The sequence below is a fragment of the Vulpes vulpes genome, chromosome 5 (assembly GCF_048418805.1).
Source record: "Vulpes vulpes isolate BD-2025 chromosome 5, VulVul3, whole genome shotgun sequence".
NCBI classification, from domain to species: Eukaryota; Metazoa; Chordata; class Mammalia; order Carnivora; family Canidae; genus Vulpes; species Vulpes vulpes.
This window is the reverse complement of record NC_132784.1, coordinates 25,223,553-25,251,177: the sequence shown is the minus strand read 5'-3', so window position 1 is coordinate 25,251,177 and position 27,625 is coordinate 25,223,553. Positions and strand designations below refer to the sequence as shown.

The following is a 27,625-nucleotide window of genomic DNA, read 5'->3' as shown; positions in this document are numbered from 1 at the left end:
TATCCCTGCGTTAGAAATTGAAGTGTAAATGACTTAGGACTGACTTCACAATTTCTCTAGACTTCCTGATTTTATATGTGCCAAACAAAGAGCAAGAAGAGCTTGTGCTATTGCACTAGTTCCACTTTCAATACTGCTTTAAAAACAGGAAACTGTGATGAGAATGCACTTTGTAAGAGCCACACAAACTGGCCCTGCAAAACAGACTGAGTTCAACGGTGCTCTGGGCCCGATTCTCCTACTCACACTGCAAACACCCAGATTAGGAGTGAATGGGATAATTCGTCTAATCATAAATTTCATAGCTGCTCTGTCAATTCTTTGTTGCACTCTGTTAATTACACCAAGGCTCAGCAGCTTGCCCTTTTGAGTTAGAAAGTGTATTTTTGACATCTCTCTCCCATCAGCAGCATTAAAAATAAAAGTGCATTGAGAATTATTTGGGCTAGGAGAAATGGAATAGGCACTATGATACCACCTCCATGCTGCAGAGCAGAGAAAATAGAAGCTCAGGTGTCCCAGGCATCTTCCCATCGTGCTACTGCCTGTTCAGAGTAGTTCCAGGGCAGAACCCACGTTTTGCATCCCCAAACATCCTTGCCTTAGTCATAGACCTCCCCCCCTCCCCGCCAAGTCAGCTGGAAGCCACGTATGGAAAAATAAGGTAACAAGAATTCCAAGGGAAGTCAGACAGAGACCCGGGAGACAAGATGATCATTGTGCAGCCATATCAGGTATGCATCGTGTACCTCGTTCAGTTTAAGTGTTTATAAATCTTCCTGTGCTTCCTCACAAAACAATAGAGACTTGATAAGTGTTTATTGACTGATCAATGGGAAACAAATATAGAAACTAGTTAACGCCAGTGTGCATAACCTAGCAGAGCGTTACCAATTGGAAAATGTCTTTGATCAAGTCTATTGCTTATATCAAAAAAAAAAAAAAATGTATAACTCACTCTGGCCAGTGTTTCTTTTCTTTCCCTTAAGATTTTTTAATTTATTTGACAGACAGAGGGAGCCCAAGCAGCAGGAGCAGCAGGCAGAGGGAGAGGGAGAAGCAGGTTCCCCACGAAGCAGGGAGCCTCATGCGGGGCTTGGTCCCAGGACCCCGGGATCATGACCTGAGCTAAAGGAAGATGCTTAATGGACTGAGCCACCTGGGGGGGCCCTGGCCAGTGTTTCTAAAGGTCCAATGAACTATGATTATTGCCTGATAATTTGGGGCGGAAAGAAAATGCAATACTTTTCATGTCTTCTGAGGCCAATACTTGGACAGTAATCTGAGTTGTTAAAAATATGAAGAATACCTTTTTTTCATATCAGAATAAGCTTTTTTTTTCTTTCTTGTAAATTAAATGACTACACCTAATGACCATCTTAGAATTTAGAAGGATTATTTGTTCTGACAACAGAGGAAGACTCCCTTGACTTTCAAATGTCTCTAGTGCTTGATACTATTTTCCAAAAGGACCCTCTTGCCCTACATGGATCACCACTGAAGATGGTGTGAGGAGAACTGTCGCAGAGGCAAGCAGGGCCTGCACCCCAGGGGATTCCCATTACACAGGTGTTAGCCTCCATTCTTGCTGTGTGGCAAGTGAGCTGTCTGGTCACCCCAACTACCCAGAGCTGCAGTCCTCTAAACCCACAGGAACCCCCTGTGGCCATATGACTCCATTCCTTTCCCAGAACGTGTGGGAAGTGCTGGTTCTCCAGGTCTGCTAAGTAGAGCTCAAGGAAACTCCACAGACAAATATTACTTGTGTGAGAAATTCATTTCTGTCCCCTGGAAAGATCTTCTGTTGATCTGTGGTAGAGCACGGGCTGTTTGTTCCCCTGTGGAGATGACTTGTGGCCACGGTGGCTCCAGTAATGTGTGGCACAAACCTTCCTGCTACACTTTCCTGACAGGTCAGTAATTAACTCACATTGCAATTGTTTGTCGTCTCCACCACAGCAGCCATTTGCTAAAATAACATTTTAATTTCAGTTTCCTTCCAGTTCACTTTCCTTTTCTTTTTTCCCTGTGGCTTCTACATCTCTATTAAGTCTAATTTCCCCAGACCACTTCCATAAGCGGAGAGAGTGCAATAAAACTCGGTTTCAAAAATGTCAAATATAATGAGAAAAGAACATCACAGTAAAGGAATTTGACCATAGCCACCCCATTGGGTAACATTGTCTCTGACTGGGCAGGTGTTATATATAGGAAATGTGATAATAAGGTTTTGCATTTATTTAACTTAACTTAATCAGGGAATCAGGGTGATATCCTCCATTTACTGGCAAAGTCTGGCAAGTCAGCTGCATGGATAGATTGTAATACAGTTATTGTCATTACTCGTGGGCATTCTAAATGGTGAAAATGGCAAGTAAAATATATTTTTTAAGCAGAATCAGTCCCAGACAAAATTGTGTGACAGGCAACCTTGATCTTTTCTTAGATCATTGTATCTTCTTGCCATCTCTCATCCCCTGGGCACCTTAGACTCTTAGTCTCCATCTTATTGGGAGCAAAGCAACCGGTATATATTTCAAGGATTTATTGAGCCTTTACCCTGAAAAATAGACTTAACTAGTTCCTGCAGTTTCTAAAAAGTGATTGAGAACCGGGGGGCAGGCATAAGCACGCTTGCCTACCACGGAGTCTGGTAAGAGTGCAATGGAGGATGGGACTGAAGACGATCTTAAGGTGAAGGTGACGTTTGACCTTGATGTTGTATAAATTAAGATCCAAAAGGCAGAGAAGGGATGTCAGGGGCAGTATAGGCTGCGATCACAAGATTCAAGGAAAAAACAGAAGTGAACATCCAAATGATGGAACATGGGAGGTGGGAAAACTAGTCAGGCTGGATGAAGAGAATCTTGCCATTTCTCTTAAGGAATATGAGTTTCTCTAATAGATCCCAGGAAACTTTGATGATTTGTTTAAGGCATGATCCCCCACCCCAAAGGATTTGGTGAGAAGACTCCCAGAGAAATGGATCCCCGGCCATGGAGGAACAGTAGCATTCTCACGGGAGAGAGAATTATTAACTTCAAATCAGAATAAATATCACAGCCTCTATTTGTAAACACTGATCTTATGACAAGGGAACCTGAGAAGTGAATCTGGAAGAAAAAGAAAACCACTCTAGAATGTCAGAAACCTCATTTTGAACCTCCAGGTGCAAGTTTAATGCTTCTGGTTACCAGTTAAATGAAAAAGAACAGTGAAGACTTCACAGGAAGGACAAAATGAAGCACTTAAGAAGGAGATTTTGAAGGGAACAATGATATCTGACTAAGGGCATAGAAGAAAAATAAAGTGAAGATTAGTAGAACCGCTTCTGAATTTCCCTCCGGTGATCAGGTAAGTAGTACAAAATTGAAAAGCAAATAGGAACAAAACGCCTGTGCTATCGTAATTATGTTTAGGCAGCATAAGAAATTTTATGAAACGGCAATCTCCTTAGATACACAGGAGAACCATAAGGGGCGTAAGTAATGCAATCCTCCCTCTGTTTCCTCTGTCAGTTTTGACCTAATCTAGCAAGAAATGCTGAGCCATTTTCCGCCTCTTGCATACAAGTATCAATTAAGGGAAAACAGGGTGACTATCATAGGGCACTGGATGATGAAATGTCACTTAAGGAGAAAACATTGGCTGTAGAACAAGTTGCTTAGCAGCCATAGTATTAGGGAACATTGACACAACAAGCAGTCTCAGACAGTCTCTGGGACAGGTTGGGTTCTCTGATCTCTGTTGGAAGAGCACCAAGTGCAAAAAGTACATTTCAACCTGCGATTGCTTGTTCCCTGGGATTTCATGTTCCATGGAATTTCCTTCCTAAAGGATGGGACTCAGTTGCTAAGCCCTTTCATCAAGCAGATTAAATCTAATCACACATTGATTGCAGAACACCAGGATCCCTCTATCCTTATCTTGGCCAGTCCAGGTTAAAATATGGGGAAGCTGCATATTGCATAATTAGTGTTTGACAGTAATTAACAGGAGGCAGTAATTGACAATAGTCAAATATGGCTGACATTTGTTTTATTTAGCAAATTTGTTATTGTATCCGATTAGTCTTTCCCTAATGCTCATGTCTTCAAAGTCTGAGTTGATTGGATTGGATTTCAGTGCCAAAGGGACATGTCTGAAAATGGGACGGTAATGTCATAGTCCATCGTTGTGACAATGACAACACTATTAAAATATTTCCGTATATTTCCTTTAATGCATTTAAAAATTAGCTTCTCACTCAATTATGTATGCATAAAAGGCATTTTAAATAGTTTGTGTGTCTGTGTGTGTGTGTGTGTGTGCCCATGTTTGTGTATAAAGCACAATGGATTGTCACAAACTAAACACACTCGTGTACACAACTAAACCAAGAAACTTGACAGTTTCAGCATCCCAGAGGCACCCAAATCTCCCTTCCCGTCGCTCTCCACTCGCCCCACTAAAAATAATCATTATTCTGTCTTCTTAGTTCGGCCTGTTTTTAAAATTAATATAAGTGGAAAACCTAGGGCATATTCTTTTTATTGCTGAGCTTATTTCACTGAAATGTTTATTTGTTTAATATTACATAGCAAACAGCAATGTAATATTATGTGAAGTACTTCTGTGAAATACTTATGAAAAACTTCTGTTAGTTCTTCTGTTAGGTTCCTTGTCCTTTTACTTTAAATTCTGGATACAAGCCACTTTTAAATATATATGTTGCAATAATCATATTTTCCCAATTGTGCGTTACTTTTTACTCTCTTAATAGAATCTTTTCATCAATAGACATTCTTGATTTTAGTACTGTCCAATTTAACATTTTTTTCCTTTTATGATTACTGATTTTTTGTCCTCTTAAGAAATCTTTTCCTGATTCAAGACCACAGAGACTATTCCTGCATTTTCCTCTAAAAAAAATTGTTGTGGGATCCCTGTGTGGCTCAGCGGTTTAGTGCCTGCCTTCGACCCAGGACATTATCCTGGAGTCCCGGGATCGAGTCCTGCATGAGGGTCCCTGCTTCTCCCTCTGCTTGTGTCTCTGCCTCTCTCTCTGTGTGTCTCTCATGAATAAATAAACAAAATTTAAAAAAAAAGATTTGTTTTGACTTTTATTTTTAGAAATGTGATTCTTCTGGAAATCATCTCTGTGTTTGATGTGAGATAGGATATCTTTCTATAGAGATTTTTTGTTTGCTTGTTTGTTTATTTAAATTAGAAGGATTTGTCATCTCTTATGGTTTACTGAGATGAAAAAAGACCAAGATCTGCCTCTTCATCTAAAGTAAACAGATACTGGAGAGTCTCCTATCCACAAACATTGACAAGAGGTGCAGTTGTGTCCAAGAATTGCATATATCAAGAAACATGGGCAACTGGGAATCCAAGTTGAATGGAAAGATGTATCTGACAGGTGGAAAAAACCAACCACTGGTAATCTGAGGAGAGCAACACTCAGAAGTTCAGATTTGCAGACTGTTATTACCTAGGACGCTTGTTATTAAGTGTCAGAGTTCTGATTCCTGGATATTTGTTTAGACCTATCTCAGTTATCCAGAAGGGAGACGGACAGTAGGGAGGTAGGACTTCAATTCTAGAAAGAGAATGAGGCAACAAATGACCGTCAGAAGAAGTGGTTGAAGACAAAGCAAATGTCTAATGAGGAAGGGATGACTTTCTGAAGGACTGGGACTTATATATAAGGAGAAACACATCTGATGTATGTGTCGCAAGTGCAGACCAAAGCCATGATTACTTGTTATAATTTAATATTGATCTCACAAAACTTCCCCTTCCACTAGAATTGGTTTAAGATTACCTGCATTAAGCTAAGATCTCTCCTAGGAGTTAGGGTCAGAAATAACTTCAGTTGAAAAGGAACAAATGGCTTTACTAGTGAAGAGTAAGAAAGCTCTAGAACAGTGATTCTCAAGTGTCAATAGGAGAATTTTCATAAACACACAGATTTTACTGCGCACTCCAAAGACTCCCATCCAGCAACACTGAAGAGGAGCCTAAGAAACTATATGTTTGGCCTTCATCCCGGTGATTGAGATGCTGAACTTTGATGATAAACAAGTCTATAGAATTACATAAAGCTCTTCTTTTTTAATTTTATATCCATGTTGATCTATTCTTATTACTAATTAGTAATAATTACTGTAGTATCTTCTTATTCTTAAGTCCCATTGCTACTCAGTTCATATTTGCTAATATATTTGCTCTAATTACATTTCCTGGGAATGTATTTCATTTTGGAATATTTTGGTGGTTGAGGAAGTGGTATTGATCATAGCTGGGAAAAGTGAGAAGATAAGTGACTCTGTAGCTAAGTAGATAGATACTGAAAAATGAATTCTTTTATATAAAGGAAAAATCCAACAGGATCATAGTACAAGCAATCTGGGTCTATTGTGAGTGTTTCAGCATGAGCGCTTTTTTTTTTTTTTTAATGTTTATATCATGAGCTTGGTAAGTGTGAGTAAAACAACATCAATTTAAACATTTGGAAAACAGTTCTCTTGCTTGTAAAACATCAAAGGATGTTTGGTGTGAGAACAAACAAATTCTGCAAAATATTGTTTTCACCCAAATTTAACCTGAAATTTTGGGGAAGTAAGGCTTCTTTTCTTAAAACCAAGAATATCTATCTATCTATCTATCTATCTATCTATCTATCTATTATTCACATTATTTAAGTTGAAAGTTTTTGACTGAGTTTTTCAATTCTTGCTTTTGAATATCCTTCAACATGCCAAGTTATATTACATATCTTAAATGTGTCTTTTTCTTTCTAGGCTGAAAAGGTTCTTTGATGCCTTATCTCTTGGAGAACTTCAGGGGCATTATCAGGAATCTCCAATCAGGAGTTGTTTGGGGCTAGCTCCCACATATAGACAAGGTGTCATTCTCTTTCCTCAAAGTGGAATTCAAGGGCCTCACCCCAGGAAGTAGGAGGTAGGGGAGACAATTAAGACACATTATCAATCTAACTAGGTTCCAATTAATTCAGTGTTACTATAATTTGAAGTAGGATAGCCAAATATCTATCTTTAATTTAGGCTCCTCACAAAGCAAAATATAGAATTTTGGCTTGGCCACATTGAAGTCAAAAGGGAACGTATAAAATATCTAGAACTTTAAAATGGCTATCAGGATTATCTATTTTATTTAAAATCATTGAACAGTGTTTTTTTTTTTTCCTTCTGTCCTCCCTTTATTTACTTACATTCTTTGTTGTAACTACTTCTGAGACTTAGTGATGCTGATCTGTTAATAGATAATATGTATGATGAGATGGGTTATACAGCCATCCCCACCCATTCTACATTTCCTCATCCAGCACACTGTGGACTTCACATGTGCATGTGTGTGTACCAGTGGACGTGTGCCTGCGTTCAAACTGTTGTTACGATTACCATCACCACCTAAGGCATACAAATCTCTTTGATCTCCCCTACAACAATGCACCCATGCAAGTGTACATGTTCTGGTCCATATCTTATGTCATGTGACTTTGAAAATATCAGGCCAATTAAGGATGACCATATCTACTATGACTTAGAAGACTTAACCTTTTGCGGACATTTTTTAATGGTTAAAAAATGCTTTGAGGAACATTAGCAATAGGACAGAATCTGTTCTTTCAAGTTAGGAAAATAAACCCACTCATGAAAGTTACGCAAACAAAACCAGGACCTCAATGCAAAATTTATACAAAAATGGATTTTTTTTTGTCAAATAATCTAATGTGCTAGTGAGTCTCTGAGCCTTTATTAGGATTTATTCTGTATATGGAAATTATTTGGAGAAGTTTAGTTCTTTCTAATCATGACACTCTGCTCCTGCTTTCTTAAGAGCAGCTATAAATTCAAGAAGAGGTGGAAAACCGGCAGACTGCCAACCAAATTCAACCCACGGACATATGTTGTTGGGCCTGAACAATGTTTTAGAATGTTTTGAATCAGTTTCCAATTGAAAAATGAGGATTTTTTACTCAAAAAAAAAAAGGTGCAGATCTGTGTCTTCCCTTGAAAAATCAGAAGATGTAGAAAACTAGTCAAGGATGTGTGGTAACAGTCAGCTGGGAGTGGGCAGCTTCTACATCCTGTAAACAGATCCAGAGCTTCTCTCCCATTCTACTCTATCTCCATAAGTATCCAAACTGGTCTGAGGGCATTTGTCACTGTGACCCATGGTGCCATCACCTCTAGGAGTATTGCTCCTCTGTTGTATGGATACAGCAGTTTCTGCTACATGTTGAATCAGTATCATTTAATATATTTTGTTATTTTTCAATCCAAGCTGATAGGAGTAGAGATGGAGAACAAAACCAAGAGATTGTATCTGTACCACTGGTTTAGAAAGTGATATTACTCATCAGAGAGTAATACTATTTCATTTATTTGTGTGACTTTTTCAGCATGATCTCAAATTACAAAGAGTAAGCTGTGCTCTTTGCTATTGCTAAGCAAGTTCTTCTTTTCCCCCCTCCCTGCTCTGACCTCCTTTATTGTTCCTACTACATTTTGGCAGATAATCACATCCTGACTTCTATTGTTTTCTATTCTCTATTTGAGTTGTGTGTCTCTTTTGACCAAATTGACCGTGGGTTCTTTAAAACCAGACACTCTATTTGTCAGGGTTGCTCTGCACTGTATGGAGAGCATTACAAGCATCTGGTGTCTGCCTGAAATCCTCTGTCTCTAATTCTCCCAGTACCATGAGCATTTCCAACAAGTTCAGGTTACCACTATGTTAGAATGGTTGTGATCCCCAGTCCCCAGTGTCACTGGATTTTTGTTTTTTTTTTTCCCACTTTCTTCACATCAAAAGATGCCAAATGGACCTAGGATACAGTGCCTCATGGTCAGAGGAAGTGAGAGCAATCACTGCATCTCACCTTCCCCATCTTCCCAGCCTCAAATCATACTCTACCCATCTACCATACTGACCAGTCCTAGTCTTCCCTTCATGCTGATTTCTCACCTTGAAACCATGGCCCACTTGCTAATCCCCCTTCTCAAAGCTAGACCTCTAATGTAAAGCCCTCTGGCCTGTAGGATCTAGAGCCAGTTCTCCAAGGACAGCACCACTGCCCCTGAGAATTTGTTCAATCGCTTCCCACCACCACACCTGCTCTCATTAATCCAACGCCCTAACACTGACTGCTTTCAGAATTAGGACTGAGATTGATGTATTCATTCAACGTCCATACATAGAATCTTCAGCAGATTTCCCCAGGGGGAAAAAAAAAAACAATATACACATCAAAAACACTTCTAACTCTCCTCGTAACCAGATTAGCAACCTAGACCCTGGGCCTTCCAAATTTCTTTCTTATTTTTCCTTTTCAGAATCACTTTTCTAGGACTCCAGCATATCTGCCTCATGAACCATTTATGTCGCCACCTTACCACCCTGGAAAAAAATAGATATAAAATAAAAATGAATGAGGAGAATTCTACTTTTTTTCTCTCTCCTTATCTGTAGTTTTTTTTTGCTTCATTTTAATTTCAAGTCCAAGAGCCAATGGTTGCCTACCACTTTTTAAACTGTTCTGTGTGAAGGATGTTAGTTAATTCTTCAAAATTAAAGAATATTTTCGGTGAGGACACATCTTGAGCTGCTTGTAGGAAAATTTCCATATCAACCAAAAACTGGTAAATAAACAAGAAAAGAGCTTTCTTTCTTCTCCCCCACATGGCTATACTATATTCCCCCATGCAGCTGTATTGAGGAAATGAAACTAATAGCAAGAAATTGCTCTTGATGAGTTTCATAATCTTATCATAATACTCAGAATTGAAATAAACCAGAATTATCCTGCCATGATTTTTATATCATAATGAAGGAAAAATATGGTCATCATTGGATTCTAGACAACCTGATAAAAATGGCTACTACTAGAGCTACTATTCACACTACATTTAACCTTGTTAAAGCAATTATTTTGTGCCACAAACTAGGCAAATTTCTTTCCATACATTATTTCCTTATTTATCTTGTGAGAAAACCCCCCTTTATATAGATAAGGGAATTCAGTCTTCAAGAGATTAAGTAACTTGCACAAAATACCATGGATGATATCTAGCAAGCAGTGGAGCCCAGAGATTTCAGACAGGCCCCAAATGCCATGTTGTAGGAGCATTTATTCTCTTCTTTCTATCCAATCAATTGACCAAATTCTGTTCTAGAACTTTTTTTTTTTTTATTAATAGTAAGATATTAAGAACTCAGGCTCAGAAAATGAGAAAACACTGGAAAAATATGCTCTTGACATGTCCTGAAACAATTCAATTTTTCTATATTTTTTCTATCTATAATTGTTTTCTTCTATTAAATCTATGAAAAAGTCCTGATTTTCATACTAGCTTGCTGGATAATCACATAAAATAATGTATATAAAACCACTTTTCAAGCTCTAATAGAAAATAAATAGATAATAGATATTCTTACTTGTGTTAATTAACTTGAACCCAACCCTCACCCTGAAGACATAAAGTGAATCTGTAATAGGCAAAGTAAAGGAGTAAGAGAAACAGGAGTATGAAAGCAACTAAGACTCCTTTGGCCATAGTCTAGACAAGACTTAATGGATGACCAAATTAGTAACTATGACAATAAATGAAATGGAGAGAAGGAATGGTTACCCCTAAAACATGGCAATCGATTGGATGTATGGATTAAGCAGCACACAGGAGTTCACAGAGATTCCAAGCTTACTCATTTAGGAGATTTCAGGAATAGGGACATCTTAACTGAAGTTAGCGGGAGAAAGAGTAGAATTCTGTGGGTATATTAGGGGCTAACTTGAGACATATTCAGCCTGAAATACTGTTGGGATTCCATGGAGTGGTATCAAGGGACAACTGAAAATGAGGAGCAATATTTGGAGAAAGGCCAAGGGCAAAGATAGAATTTTAAGGACTATATTTGAATAAATTTATTTATTTATTTATTTATTTATTTATTTATTTATTTTCAGGCCAGGTAACTGGGGAAATTTAAATATTCTGGCAACCTCATTAGAGAAGAAAAATGAAATGGGTGACATTAATTTTAATAATGTATTTTATTTAATTCGATTATGTCAAAATTTTATAATTTCAGCATATAACCAATGTGAAAATATTAACATTCTTTTTATTTGTACTAAGTCTTTAAAATCTGGTTATTTTACACTAAATTTAGACAAGGCACATTTAAAATACTGTATAACCGTTTGTGACTAGTTGCTATAATCGACAGAATAGTCTAGAAAATTATTTGGGGTATTTGCGGGCTGATGGGAGACATAGGCCTATAGGAGAAAGAAAAGAGAAATAGAAAAGGCACCGAGAATATGACAGAGACCAAGGCAGAAAATGTTTTCCTCCTCACTAGTAGAACATCCCCCACAAAAGGCAATACATGCAGGAAACAATAGGTTTTCCACAGATGGCATCATTTTAGATAGCAAACAAAGCAGGATCCTTTTAGACCTTTTCAGACTCGAGGGCCTCAAGAATGAAGGCCAACATTGCTTAACTGCTAACACTAAATCGGCTTCAAAATTGTAGCATGGCATGGTGAAAATAACATGGATTTTGTTTGGTCATGGATTAAACCCATGATGCCTATACATCATGACTTACTCTACCACTTAGCTCTGTAAATTAGGGTACTTAGCCACTTACCTTTAACTTCCTTATCTTTAAAATGAGAGTACTAACTTCTTTACATGATTTTGTGGCTATCAAATATTATTAGGTATGCAAAACACCTGCTGTATAACATGCATTATATGTAGTATCATAGTCATAGCTCTGATGATCATTAACAACAATGCCACTCTAATTTATATCGATGAATGTCTCGTGCCACTGCAAGCATCTTGAGAGTGAGAAAATATTATCTATATTTTGTAACACCGTAGTACCTCCCACAGTGTTGGAGACACCACTGGGGCAATTGACACTCATTTTTCCTCCTATATTCCACTTAAGGCAACCATCCTGGGACAAATTGGTAATATTATATAGAAGCTCAGACTACTTGATTTCTTAGTGTCTTTAGCAGAAAGATGAATAAGGGTTCCATTGCTCAGACTCTAGCTTTTACATTTTAATATAAAATTAACTAATGCAGAAAGATAAATAAGCAGAAACAAAATTTCCCCTTGACTCAGCACCCAATTTCCTGAGCGTTCTATCTTTCAGAACTCTTTTAAGCAGAGATCTCATTTGACTCTAAGTTTAGCATTACACCAGTGGGACTAGAACAAAAAGTTTTCTACATTTAAAAAAATTAAACACAAAATTAATGCTTTAAGTAAAATAGCTTAAAATTTAAATGAGGTGATTGCTGTTTTCCATCAGTTTATAGCAATCTGTTTTCAGATGATGGATCTTTTGAGTTTCAGAAAGGCACTACAGTATATAATGAATCCAAGCTTTCAATCCAACCTTTCATCACTGCAAAGTTACTCAAAACACACTCATCAAGTGTCATTTGTTTGAAATATGTTTTTAGCTTCTCTTCCCCTAAACTTACCCTATTTCTTTAGACCCGCAAAAGTCACAAATCCCCAGAAAGCCTTTTCTGACTCTACAATCCAGAGTCAACTTTTGTGTCACTTATTCTTTCACTAATCAAATATTCATTGAATGTTTATTATATGCCTGCTATTGTTCTAGGTTCTAGATATTCAGGAGCAAAAAAAAAAAAAAAACAGAACAAGGTCAATATGTTCATAGATTATTTAGTGTAAGTTGGAAATAATAGTTACTAAGCCAGCTGACAAAAAATAATAATTCCTCATATCCAAAATGCTATTTAGAAAAATGCAAGCAAAGTAATGAGAAAGAGAGGGCCTTGCAAATCACGAAAGGGGATGGCATTAATTTGAAATATAATGAAATATAATAGAAAGTCACAAGTTTTTTCTACTGGTAAAGGTGTAGGATTTATGTCTTAAGAAGTTCACTTTGGGTACTTTTTGGGAAATAACTGTGGTATGAAAAGTAGAAGCAGGGAGATGAGTCAAGAAGATTCTGTGGTATCAGTGAAAGAGGTGATAAGAAGTAACTGATTTTGGGATATTTAAGTTTACATTTTACCCCTTGCTTAATGTCTAATTAATTCCTCCTACAAGAAAAGTTGTTAAATAAAAGCCCAAGGTATACAATCAACATCTATAAATAAAAAAATATGTGAATAGATAAAATAAATTGGTTCACATAAGTAATAGCAATAATTTGATAAAAAATAAATTGTGTATAAAATGTAACATAGAAATGTTTCTTTTACTTATTAAATTTCTTTTTTTTTTTCTGTATCATTTTCCCTACCGATGTTTTTAATGTTTGTGAGACTTACGGTTTTCCTGCCCACAAAGAGTAATTAATAATCAATTATAGTACAGAAAAACATCTTTAGGGCCAAAAAAACACCTGAGTGGAAAGTTCTAGAAGTTGCCACCTCTTCAACCTTCCTGAATTCACTCAAACATGTTGCTCCATATATTTTGTATGATTTTTCTCTCCCTTGAAAATAGAAAGTGAATCGGTGAGTGCAGTTTTATCTAAAACTGTGATGTTATACTACATGCCACAGACCGTAGTGTATTCATTTAGCAGTTTTTTTTTAAGAAAACTCATTATACAAACAACAAACAACCAACAAACAAGAGATTAACAACAACAAAAAAGAACCATTAGTCTGAAAAAAATATACAACTTTGTGCGAGCCACTACTGAAAAAGTTAAGTAAACATAATAATGGGAGCTAAATCAATATTTTGCAGGCTCTACTTATTGCTGATAAATTGAATGTGGTTTGGGGTAGGAAATGTGTGGGAAAGAATACAGCTGACAGTAATTCTAGTTTATTGTCCTCAACAGATAGATGAATGGTGGTGCCATTAACTGAGATGGATGAAAATAGGGAAGAAGCAAGTTGGGTTGAGGGCAAGCAGGCAGTAAGTACAGGATTAGTTTTGATCATACTCACCTTGATATTTATGAGACATTCAAATGAAGATGATGAGTAGCCAATTGCATTTTTAGTTATAATGCTAAGAAAACGTTCTAATCTCGAGATCTAATGAGGATACAGATATTTTAAATCATGGCACTGTGAGACCTTTGTCTAGGAATAAACCTAGAAGACAAAGGCTAAAACGAAAAAGATAGAAATCTGAAAACTGAGTTAAAGGCATTCCAATATTTAGAGTTGAATTATGAAGAAAATTTATCAAATGGGGACAGTTAACTTGGAGAAAAACTGAAAGAATGAAATATCCCAGAAAGTCAAATGAAGAGAGAGGTTCAAGAGGGAAGGCATGTTCAGTTGCATCAAGTTCAGCTCACATAATAGATAATATGAAGACACATAAATGACCATTGGATTTGGCACAATGAGCCTGGGACTCTGAGAATAAAATGTCCTGTGATATTTCTCTAGCACTTCATTTATACATATAGATTTACACCTAAATTATTGTGTTTAGCCACTAAACTACCTAAAAAGTTTTCATTGGCTGGACAGCACATTGATTCTTTGTGTCCCCAGTAATTCCTAGCATATCACAGTGTACTTAGAGCTCAAGATTATTTACAGGATTGAATTGAGTTGGGTTGATGCCCATCAAAAGAGAGAATCAATTTTAAGCCCACAATAGTATTGTATGTAGTCAACAAGGCCAATTTAACAATAATATATTCTGTTTATTCTTTGGTGTTCCATAAATATTTCCTCTAATCAAAGAGGCTTTCCTACGATTTCAGAAGAGATAGAAACCATGAAGCCTATGTTTCCTCAACTTCATCTCCTCAGTGCATTTCCATATCCCATCATCCACATAAACACTCATGAAAGTGCTCGCCCTCCTGTTTCAGGTTAACTTATCTACCTGAGGTTATGATTACACCCATCTCCCTTAGTCTCTAAGACCTTGGTGGCTTCCTGAATATATTGCCTTCGTTTCCTTTATTTCCATTCCCTTTTTCTTCTCCTTCACCCCAACATTCATGTTTCATCCCTTTCTTAGCTACTACCTATTTTAAGACTTACGAAAAGAGTATTTTACATAAGTTATCCCTAATTTCTTACTCCTTTGACACCTCTTTCTAAGGCTTGAACTCCACTAATGCTTTTGCACCTTAATCGTACAATTGAGAAAAGATACATTACCTTATTAAGAAAAACAAGTAGGGGCACCTGGCTGCCTCGGTTGGTTAAGCATCCAACTCTTGATTTTGGCTCAGGTCATGGTCTCAGGGGCCTGAGATCCAGCCCCAGGGGAGGCTCTACACTTGTCATGGAGCCTGCTTGTCCTTCTCCCTCTTCTCCTCCCCTTCCCCCATAAATAAATAAAATATTTTTTAAAAAGAAGAAAAACAAGTAGGCCTTTAATCTTCTAAAAACAAGCTCAATCTCAATCATAATAACAGAAATATCAATAAAACTCTATTGAGATACAATTTTCTGCCGATTAGCTAAACTTCAAAAGGTTGGCAGTACCAATCCATTGGAAAGAAGCCACAGAGCTTCAACCAGCAATCTCACTAAGTGTTGGTGGGAGTTCAAAAAGTTACAACCAACCTGAAGTTACATGGCAATAGCTACCAAAATGATTTTATCTCTTGGCTTATAAATAAATAGTATCCCTGGAAATTCATCCCATAGATATATTTTAGAACACACACAATTTCATTAACACAATTATTGAATGAGCAAAAACTGAAGACACCCATGATTCTTTCAATAAATTATGATACACCCACACAGTGGAAACTGAGAGAGAGAGAGAGAATTGAACAGTTTCTTATTTTGCTATGGAAGTATCTCTAAGATATTACTAAAAGAAAAAAAGCAAAGCGGAGAAGTGTATAATATGCTACCTTTAATATAATAAAGGAGGGCATAGGCATATACATTATATATATGCATATATGCAACTGTGAAAGATTAAAAAAAAACTATGAAAAGTGGTAGCCTATTGGGTTAAGATAGAGGTGAATAGAGGTATATAGAAATGGAAATGCCAGAAAGATATTTTTTTCTAAAATTTTTCTATGTAGGTTTTGATTTTCAACCATCTTGCTGCATCACCTATTCTTAAGTTCAAAACAAATAATAAAAAAACAAAAATATTTTTGTAAACTGAAAAAAATTCCTTATAGCCCCACCTGTCTAAGGACCTCAATGCTTCTGAGGAGGGGGGCTGGTACCCTATGTGACAGGGATGTCTGCCTTCATCGACTGCAGCCATTTCTGGAAACTACCCTGAAGAGCAAGCCACCAACAGGGAGGTCTAGCAGAAGCCAATAAATCCCGAGGCTGGATACCCCACCCAGAGGGAAAACGTGGACATCCAATCATGTATTCCCTCTGCTTAACAGGAACAACCCTGCGTCACAATGTGCTCAGCAGGTCCACTCTATTAATAGATCTCAACTGGCCTTACTGACCTTAGCCCCTACTGCTATACTCGTAGGCAACAAAACTAAACAGCCCACCCTTCCTCGGAAATTCTCTGACATTTTGTGCCTGGACATACCCCCTTCCTGTTCCCTGGGATGTTTCTCAATTTCCAAACCCTAGCTCTCTCTGAAAACTATGACAAATCTTTCCTCCCAAACTGTCCTGATTTCTCTGATAGGATATCATCAAATGATATAACACCTGGAAATTCTCTAGTTTATTAACTGGCACATAACAAGAATACAAAATGTTTCATGAATTTCTGAATCCTCATAGAACATTCTTTACTTTTTTTTTTCACCTTACTGGACAAATTTCACTTGTGTTATAATTATTTTTTTAAGATTTTATTTATTTATTTGAGAGAGAGACCTGAGCCAAAGGCAGACACTCAACCAAGTGAGTCACCCAGGCACCCTGTAGTATAATTATTAACATAACAATCATACTAGATTATAAAATTATAGAAGAAAAATATCGAGACAAGTGTTCGAGACTGTGGTTCTTAAAAAATACTTTAAAATTCAGTTTAATTGAAACACTTGCTTCATTCAGTCCTACCTTTAAATTATTTCTGTCTGATTATCAAGTTTGGAGAATTTGAATAAGCAATGTTTTTAAATGTGGCTGTGAAGCAGAGCTCTGTGGGTTTTACCTATAAGAAATAAAATCTCATTTCTTCGGGGGAAAGCATTTAGTTTCTATGTGGAGACACCTGCATTCAGCTAAGAGTACATGTGTTGCAGGTCCAGGTGGAGGCTCCTTGGTGCAAGAGAAGGACCTAGTCAGGTCACTCATAGGGTTTGTGTCTTAGAGTCCATGGTTACCTCTACCATGGTCATCCAACAAAATTCAGTCCAATCAGATCTCAATCTGAGACCTTTACTGTGGTGATAGGAGAAAGTCAACCCTCTGCAACAGAGTCTGAAGGGGTCAAATGTAAACCTAAGGCTTTCTTATCAACTCTGTGAGTTTCTGTCAAAGAGGGCTTATAGCATGGTGGCTGGGGTGAGGGGTGGGGGGGCCGGGAAGCAAGCTAAGGAATGAAGAAAATACAACCCAATCTTAACAACCCTGTGTGAACTCCCGGATTTCACCCTGACTTGGTTTTCCTTGGATTTTTCAGTTCTACAAACTAAAGCCTATCTCCATTGCCTCAGCTAATTTTAACTCATTTTCTATCATTTGAAAACTTAGGCATTTTGCCAACTCTAAGCCAAACTTTAAAATACTTATAAGTATATTTGAAAGTCTAGCTGTATAACATTTATTGTGCGGTGCAAAAACATATGCTCCTGGTACCCAAAGATTTAAATTCAGAATATTAAATTATTTTTAAAAATACATATATATTGAACAGTTGATTATGTTAAATATTTTCTCGGTGTATGGGAATATCAGAATGGTGTTAAGACATAGTGCGATATCTTAGAGAAAGGCATGCATCTCTATGGACCTTTTGTATAAGACACTCTGTGTTTAAATACCATAACGGTACCAATGGTTAACAAAACACTCTTCTTGCCCCCATCTGTCCCCCACCCCCACCCCAACTATTTGCCATGGTATCATTTTCTTCACTTGACTGGAGTCCTCAACATGTAGGTATTCCTTTGGATCCTGTCTGCTGAGAGACTTTATTAAAATTACACCAAGGAGGGAAGGCCTGGCTAAGAGGTAAGAAGAAACAGACCTCTGTAGACTCCTTCTGTGAGCATAGATTATTTTTAGCAGGTCCTCTAAATGCTGGAAAATAGAATGAGTAAATTTTAAGGACCATGGAAGTGAGAATAAAGGAGACAAGTTGGGTCTGTCCTTCTAGGTACCAAGGCTGCGAGACCCTAAGTTAGGGACAGAGCAGACCACTCCAAAACAAAGCATTCAAAAAGAGTGAGAGGAGGAATATCGAAGGAAAAAAGTCTCCTTTCTGAGTTTTGTTGAATGCTGGCCCCAAGTGGAAAAGCATGATATACTTTTAATAAATCAGTTTCGAAATTACTTTCCAAATGAGAATCTCTGCATTGTTTCATTTCACCAAAATGTGTTTCTTATTTATTCACTTAAAATATATAAAGGGATAGTAACCTCTAGTACCTCATTTGTAATTGACTCTCTTTAAAATTTGGTCTGCGTATTCAAGAGATAATGCATTACTTGTTTTCACAAACAATTCTGAGAATATCTTAGTTTATATGTCTAACATCTCTAATTGTTGCTCTTTATAAATCCATACTAAGCTATGTAATCCATTCTTAGTTTTACACATACGTCATAAGGTATTTGTATTTTAATTTGACAGTTCCTACAAGAAACAATCATTTAACAAGGAATTCGGCTTTTAAAAATATGAAATGGCTTAAAAAACTGCCGTGGACGTTTCTTCAGTGCCAAATGCTTATGGGGATAGTCACTCTTGCTAATATGTAAGTACTACATATGTTTATTCATGTGATGTTCTTTTGTAATAAAATGAATAAAGTAATAACATATCAACCAAAACTATCTGAATTATGCAGCTTCTGTAGATACAGAGGTTCAGAACCACAATATTGAATACAGATTTAAATAATGCTTTCCATTGTGGGGAAATGTAACCAGTTGAAAAGCTAATCAGAATATCAAAGCAAATACATATTACCAGGGTCTCTTACACTCTAACAATAAAACACGTACTGCACACCACGTCCCAATCTCTTTTTGTGTGTGTGTGTGTGTGATTCTTTTAATAGTCAACAAGTAGCTAGCCTCAGTATTGACAATTGAGGAGGTCTTAAAATAGAGTGTACTAATATGCCAAATAATTTCCTACTAAATTGACCATATCAAAAAACATTTATATGTGTCTTTCAATAAAAGATAATATGAAAAGAATTGTTGCCATTTATCAACCCTGTAAGCATTTTTTTTAATAACACACACAAAAAAATAGGTGTTGTGGGGCCATCTCTTCCCCCATTCAACAGCACAATAAAAATAATATTAGAGAAGAGTGGATCATATCTGGAGCTCTTATTAAAATTCTTTCAAAAATCTACACTCGGATTTATTTTAGGTATTTCTCTCTGAAATTAGCAGTATTTTATATTTTTTGGACATATGTTACAGAACACAAAGACATTTTGTAAAAGCCAGAAGTCAATACAAAAGAGAAGTTCTCATCATTTATGGTCAACAAATCCTTTTCATTTCTGAGGTTATTATTTTGGAAAATCCCAAAGAAGGAAAATTTTATAATTATATAAATAGCAGAATTATATCTCTAATTTGCCCCTAATCTCCCAAAAGTAACTTTCAATAAAGTCTGCTGTGACTTCATTTTTTAACAGAGAGTTTTACTGATGAAATAGAAACTTGCCCTCCTTTCACCCTATACCTTAAATACAATTTAGGGGAAAAAAAAATTCTGAAATGTCATAACAGAGAGCTTTCTTTCAGATTTTAAAACTTTCCTGCTTGTTAATAGCTCTTGAATCAACTACACATTTAATAAACTACACCTTTCCAAGGGTTTGTTATGCTAACTTAATATAACACACTTTATGGTGGATATATTTCACATTGCAATTCAGATGTTATTTCCTACTGTTACAAAGCGCCTTTTTCTCTTTCATTATCTGGATCCTGAATAGTATAAATTGTTGTAAAATGATCAGTTAAAGATGCAAAGTCCCAAATTTTCTCTAGTAGTTATTTTTTAAAGCACTTTCAAACTAAAGCTTATATACTTTAGTCTGCTTTAACATTTTAGTATAAAACCCTAGTGAATGATCTTCGTGTATAATATCTGGTAAAGGACTTTTGAACTTGACAGTTGCAAATAGGAAAAGAATAATCTTTCTACACCAAACGAAACAAACAGATGTCTTAATCACACGTAAAAACACATTTTTGGAAAAATGATCGTGGGTTCACACAAAAGCATAGGATACCACCAAACATTTTGAAGTTTAAGTTTCCTGTTCAATATAAAGTTAAAATTTACTTACCTTTTCTCAGTGATTGCTTGTTATTGAATCTGCCATCAACTTCCAACTGTTAATGACTCTCAACAAAAACGGAAAACACTAAAGTCAAGTCACATGTCGTAAGAGTAGGCCTATGTTGGATGCTGCTTAATTTCAATACCGGAGGGTGGGGGGGAAAGAAAGACAAGGGGTGGGGTGAGTAGAAGAACTTTAAAACCACTTCCTGCGTAGATACGGTTAACCACACACATCACATCATTACTCGATTTGAAGAAATTGCCTTGTATAGTCAATGGTATTATTATTTTTCAATGTGCTTTTCAATTTTCAGATATTACTACAGTGATATAGGTTTCATCAATTCTGATTTAATGGGGGAAAATGTGTAGTTAAAAATGTAGCAGGGGGAGGAGCAGGCGGGTAAAGCATTAAGAACTTCCTCTTTTTCTGCCTTCTAGCAAGAACTTAAAACCTACGTCTCTACTCTCCTCTGTCGGTGTGGGCATGTGCACATACCATCAGGAGGCTCTGCTTATTTACTTGGGAAGCCAAGAAGCCACTTGCATTTCACAGAGCTGATACTTCTGTCTCACTCATGGATGGACCAACAAGGAGGTTCTCTGGTTACTAAATACGAGGTCTTGCACAGGTTGCTAATGAGTTTTAGAGAACACAGCCCTGATGCCACCTGGAGGAAAGGAAGGTGCTTATGTAGCACATGCTGTGACACTCGCTCTGGTGGTGGCTTTCACACTGGTGTGGCAGTTTCCTAGGCAGTTCTGAAATCTGCTGATGAGCTTTGGCTCTAGCTGAATGATTCTTCATGTGGCCTGATTTAAGAAGAAAAATAAAATAAAGGATGAAAAGGGTGTCATTTTTGGCAAGCTGCTATGTGCTCATCTGTGTCAGACTTCAACCAGTCCAACACATATTTTTTTTTTGTGGTGGGGGGAGGGGGCGGCTCTCAACAATAACAATAGGGTATGCATCTTTATTGAACCATGGAGTTCAAGAAATAAGCTCCTGGATTTCTAGGCTTGGCTGGTTTTGTGAGATTTGCAGGATACTCACTGAAGAGAAAGCTCCCCTTCCAAATAGATGAGAAAGTTAAATCACAATCTCTTGTCATACAAACCAATTAGACTAGAAATCTGTGTAATAGCTCTCAGTGGTGTGGAATGTTTGGCACACATAAAGACAATCTTACAAAAAAAAAAAAAAAAAGAAGAATGGCAGGTCGCTTGCAAGTTAATCTAATTTCTCCAGTACTCTCCTTTTCAAAATTATATTGCAGATTGACCCAAGATCTCACTATCAATTGTCATTCTGGGATGCACCTTCTTAAGTGTTTAGAGAGACCTGAAGGTTTATACTCCATATTCTCCTATCACTAAGGAAGAAATATTAAAAGAGAGAAAATCAGTATTCAGGCCTCAATTCTGACACTGCTATTTATGGAACCTTGGCCAAGCCACTTAAGTTCTCTGAGACTCAGGCTACTTTTGATAAAATGGAACACACAAGGGAAAACCATCTATCTGCCAGAATGAAAGCGTTGGTTCGCAAGCTTGGGGGCTTCCCAGCAAATTCTGAAAGTGGCTCGTGAACATGGAGGCCAAGAGGCAGTGGCAGCCCCTCCAGACTGGCAGGTGACAGGTTTAATAAGCCAGGGAACTTACATACAAGGCTGGTCCTGGGCCACCAGGCCACAAGTAGATCTCTGCACCAGAATCTCAAAAGTTTATATAGAGGCTTTACCTGGGTTCATCACATATTCCCTCCAGAGAGTCTCAACGACGCATTGCTCTCTCATAGCCCTTGAAGAGGCACCGACTGTGGGAACCGTGGGCAGAATGTACCTTTCAAGGACAGAGGAGGGGACGAGGATCCTCCGACTGCCCAGGTGTGGCTCATGGGTCAACCCACAGTCAAGTCCTCTTGATGACCTCCTCTGACATTCTTTTTCTCCTGACTGACTCTTAGAATAAATATGCCCTTTTCTTTTATAAGGTGTAGTGAGGAGTCAGCAAGACGTTTTATTAGCTGGAAGATGCTAGTCTGGTGGCTGTCTGGCTGCACAGGAGGCAGGTACCACAGCGACAGTCTAACAGCGTAGAAAACATAGATTAAGATAATGACTTTTAAGATAAGTAACGATTTTTTTTTTTCAGAGAACCCCATGCTTTAAATCATTGACTTAAGTCCCTAGGCTGGGGTTCAGATCACTCAGTGTTCTCTGATATTTTTATGTGATTCAATAAAGATGATACGTGAGCAGACTCATCAGGTATGAACACACAACGTTTTGTTTGGAGAAGGGCACACGTGCCTCCTTGTGAAGCAATGATGATGCTCCAGATCATCCCATTTGGGAGGACAGCTTTTCTCACTGGATGCATTTCAGGGTTTGATAAAGACAGGTTTTGCTGACCATCATTTAAGGCTTGCTGGGCGAATTTAGTAGGGGCTTCTATGTTTGCTACGATGTCCTGCAGGCCCATGGTGGGGACAAAGCCAGTGGCTAAGTGATTGCTCCAATGGTAAACAAAATGTGCCTTGAGAGATGGGCTGGCAGTTTTTGTTAATGTGGGGTGGATTCCCCCTGTGTCCAGGGAAAACCCAGAGCGCAGGGACCCAACCACTCAGGAGGAAGCCGTGGCCAAAGATTTGTGCCTCATAACCACTGGGTCCCATTTGGGGTTACCCAATAAATACCTGAGAGGCCACACCAGTCAGTGCCAAACCAGCCGCCATCCTTTGATTTGACAGAATGACTATATAGTTCCTGGGTTATCTCTCCTGTATCCCTGATATATTTGGGTTGTTCTGTTTAGTGTGATTTTTCTGTTCCCAGCATAAGAGCTTCTTGGTGCTCAAACATCCAGAACCCAGGGTGAGCCACATGAGCCCATCCCAACCCAAACACAGCCACCCATGGCTCTGATGATGGTATTTCCTGGATCCTTTGGTCAGCAGCTTAATGGACTATCTGCACAGTTTGATTAACCAAAAAAGAATATTGATGCCCAATATTATTGATAGTGTGTGCCACAGGCAAGGGTTTTTGGATTAGTATTTTTAAGATCAGACAAATTAAGAACACTAGTCTTAGTTTGTTTTTCCTTAATGTAGTGCTTTAGGGATTTTTAATCCTCTCCCTGGAGTGGTGATACCCACCATGGCAATACCTACCATGCTAGACAGGGGCAGCTGCTCACATACTGAACCGCTGGATTGATTGGATGCCTGGGTGGCTCAGCGGTTGAGCATCTGCTTTCAGCCCAGGGCATGATCCCTGTCAGGGGATCAAGGCCCGCATCGGGCTCCCTGAGTGGAGCCTGCTTCTCCCTCTGCCTGTATCTCTGTCTCTTTCTCTGTGTCTCTCATGAATAAATAAAAAAAATCTTAAAAAAAAAAAATCCTAGGGGTACTTTCTCCTTCTGTTGTCTCTGCCACAATGCCCAACCCAAACCTTCCAGAGTCATGGATGCATCTAATTCAAATGATAGCCCTGGGCAGAGCTTTAATCCACTTCTCTAGTATGTTTTGTCTTACCAAAGGCAGCTTGCTGCTCTGATCTCTCGTTCCATATGTTCCCTTTACTTACCAGGTGACAAAGGGGACAGAAGCACCATGCCACACAAGGAACAAAAGTCCTCCAAGTTCTCAAAAGCCCTACAAAGGTTTGTATCTCTTTTATGTTCTTAGGAGTTGCATCAGTTTGCATCTTATCATAACTTCTAGAACAATTCACATCTTACCTGACAAAATGATTCCCCAGAACTTTATGGTGGTGCCTGTGCCTTGAATTTTCTGTTGGTTCACTACCTATCTTGTCCCTCATAGATGTTCCAGCAAAATCTGCAAAATACCTTGTAGGGGAGGCAAGTCTTCAGATGTTAACGTTCTATTATTAATGTAATGGGCTCATTTTACTGAGGTGGAGAATAGGGACAGGTCTGGTACCATCAGATGACATATTGTCACGTATATAGCCTTGGGGAAGAACTTGAAAGGTCCATTGTTGCCCCTCCCACGGAAGAGCAAATCAATCTTGTGGCTCAGCAGCCAGGGACGTACTGGAAAAAGAATTTGCTAAGTCTGCACAGCATGGAACACTTGTAGGACCATGTCCAAGGTATCCAAGGTCGTAGCAAGGGTGGGTACGGTGGAATGGATTGAGGGGGAGGGGATTACCTTGTTTACTTCTCAGTAGTCCACCATCACCCACCCTGAACCATCTGGCTTTTTTTCACCAGCCATACTGGGTTGTTGAAGACATTGTGGGCAGGGCATACAATACCCATTCAGGGCAGTTCTTAGATAGTTTCTTATTTTCTTATGCTTCTGCCCAACCCCTGAAGCGATTTAAATTGTTTGACAGTTACAGGGGCGATAGATTACTTGTTCCCAGTTGGCATTTCCCTTCAACACTGGTTTGATTTCTCTAACCTAAAGGCGGGATTCACTTACAGAATTTGTAGGGTTTAACCTGGTAGGATAGCAGTACCCAATATGTTCTCTGGTATCAGAGAAATAAAAGCTTCATAGTCTAACGGGGGAGAATGCCCAGTTTGTAGTGTTAAAGGCACCTTTCTGCCCATAACTGTCCAAGCTCTATAGCTGCCTATAGCATTAAGGAGAGCAGAAAACCTAGAGGGTTACCAGGTAGTAGAGTACATTTGGCTCCAGTATCTACCACAGCCATCACTTTCTGTTTATTTTTAGGGACCAATGAATAGTGAAATCAACTTGAGGCTTCCCATCACCTCCAGTGGCCCTTACCTGGAGGGAATCTTGCTCTGCCTCATTCCTGGGGCATGGGAGGCACCTGTCCTGAATGGGATGTACCCTAAGGCCCCTATTGAAGCAGGTAGGACATCAGGAATTGTAGGGGCACATGGGCAGGTCTGAATAGTTGTTTAGGTTTTCAGCTTTTCTCCTGGCTGACCAACACAGTGTTGGGGTGCCAGTCTATCATGCGAGGTGGGGTTCCAGGTGGTCAAGCCACATTGTTTCAGGGTGACTTTTATGTGGACCCCTTATAGCTGATTGGGATAACCCTTTGGTTTTCTGAGCTCCTATCTTAGGTTTCTCCCATAACCTGTACCAATTCTCAGGATCTGTCAAGTTGCCCCCAGATCAGCAACAGATTTCCCAGCATTGTAAATGTTTTCTATTATGCTGGGTTATCATGGTGTGGGACCCATGGATATCAAGGTCCCATACCAGGTGCTAGGGCAGACTGGAGTATCTTGGCTTTTGTTCCTGCAGTGAATGTGGCCTTATCAGGGCCTTAGACAGGGGCATAGATGTTCAGTCTTGTTTCCAACTCCCTAAGAATTCTTGTACCTCCTCTATGCATTGTCAGGATCCTGTGTGCCCAGAGGGTATCTCTTCATTGGGTCAAGCTTTCTTGCAGACTAGAATAATCCAAACTATAAGTGCATAACTTCAATCTTCCTAACACCTTGCAGATACTGCCAGAAGATAGGGCAGGTGGTGATGTTGTTCATTCTCTTTGCCTTCTGCCCTGTCTGAGAATGCCATGACCCCCTGTTTCCCATAGCTGCATTAACCATGCCTGGACATCTCCCTCGGGCCTTTTGTTGGAACATGACAGCTGTATCAGTAAGGTCAGTGGGTGTATATCCTCTCATCAGGAATGTTTCCTAAATTGGGGCCTACCCCACTAGCTCGAGTGGCTGTTGCTGTGCCTTTGCTTTCCTTTGTATTTAGTGTCAGAAGGCACAGCCATTTCCTCCACTTCACTGTCAATCATAACATCCTCCTCTTCAATCTTTTCATTTTCTCAGGGATCCCACCTCTTAGCATCCCCATCAGGCTTTGTCACAAGTGCTCAGCCCTTATGCCATAAGGCAGCTTATGCCCTCCTAGCTTTGCAAAAATGGCATGCTGAGGTCTCCAACTGATTGTCCTGCTCTCCAACCTTGTCTTCTGGCCCCAAAGCCAGCAGAATAGTGAGACAACCACACATCCTTCTCTAATCTCAGCTCTTCCTCTCACTCTCCAACTTGGGCTTCAGCCTCTAGCTGGGCATTAGCAGCCAGCCAAGTTACTCATGGTATAGGCCAGACCACTGTGGCAGCCATGCATTTTCCTTCTTTGCCATAATGTACTACGAGCAATTCCTCCAACAAGCCCAATAATGGCTGGCATTTGGGGGACATCCCTGTACTCACTTGGCAATCCACAAGCATCCTGATGGCCAGCTTGGGATCTCCCCCATGGATGCCTCTTTCCCAAGACCCATTTCTTCCATCTCCTTGTTGGCTTGACAACTGTTGGTTTGAAACCTGGGAGTTCCTGGGTGGAATCTGAATCTGCTCCCAGTGAGTGAAGGGTGAGGAGAGGCCAAAGAAAGAGGTAGGCCACTACAGATTAGTAGGTGGCAGGTTTAATTAGCAAGCGAACTTACATATGAGGCTTATCTTGGGTGGTTAAAAAAAAAAGATGAGTAGATTTCCACACTGGCTCACCAGATTCCTAGAAGTTTACACACAGGCCTTAACTGAGTTTAGTTACATATAGTGTCCAGATGGTCTCAATAACACACTACTCTCTCAAGGCTGCATTCTTAAAAATGGCTCCCATTGTGGGAATGGTAAGCAAAATATACATTCCAAAGACAGAGGAAGGGGCAAGAGGCCTCCCACTGCTCGAGCTCAGCTTGGGGGTCAGTTAGGGGTCACATCCTCTTGATCTCGTTCAACAAAAGTAGGTAAATGGATTGAAATATTTAATAAATGATGAAGAACTATGGGAAAATACAAAAGAATGAGCTGGGAAATACTGATGTCTCCTAAGAAGCATCAGAAAAATTTAGCACCATCCTACTTGATTTAAGATTTTGTAAATCTACATCAGGCTCAGAAATCTAGAACAAGTACAATTATTTAGCCCTCTCCTTTTATATAGGCACTAATATCAGATATTTTTATAGGAAAAATATGAAATACCCTATTACCCTTATGGGGAATACATAAGTACAAATACCTACATGAAGTTATAAATTTTTGATATCTATTTTTGATTAGGGAGAGGTAGACATTAAATAGAGATAAAACACCTTTTTTTTGTATAAAATGGTAGGTGAGTGACTTAGGCAGTGATATACCTTGTTTGGTCTCTAGAAGGAGATAAACTTACTATCTTACTACGATTATGATTGAGGCTCTAGC

General features: G+C 38.6%; 1 protein-coding gene across 1 annotated transcript in view; it reads right to left on the bottom strand.

The window, feature by feature from the left end:
* Positions 1–20,608, bottom strand: part of ARHGAP15 (Rho GTPase activating protein 15) — a 608,203-nt gene extending 587,595 nt beyond the window's left edge. The window contains exon 1 of the mRNA XM_072757649.1: positions 20,445–20,608. The gene's annotated coding sequence lies outside the window, so the exon portion shown is untranslated. The remainder of the gene's footprint in view (positions 1–20,444) is intronic.
* Between the last annotated feature and the right edge of the window lie 7,017 nt (positions 20,609–27,625).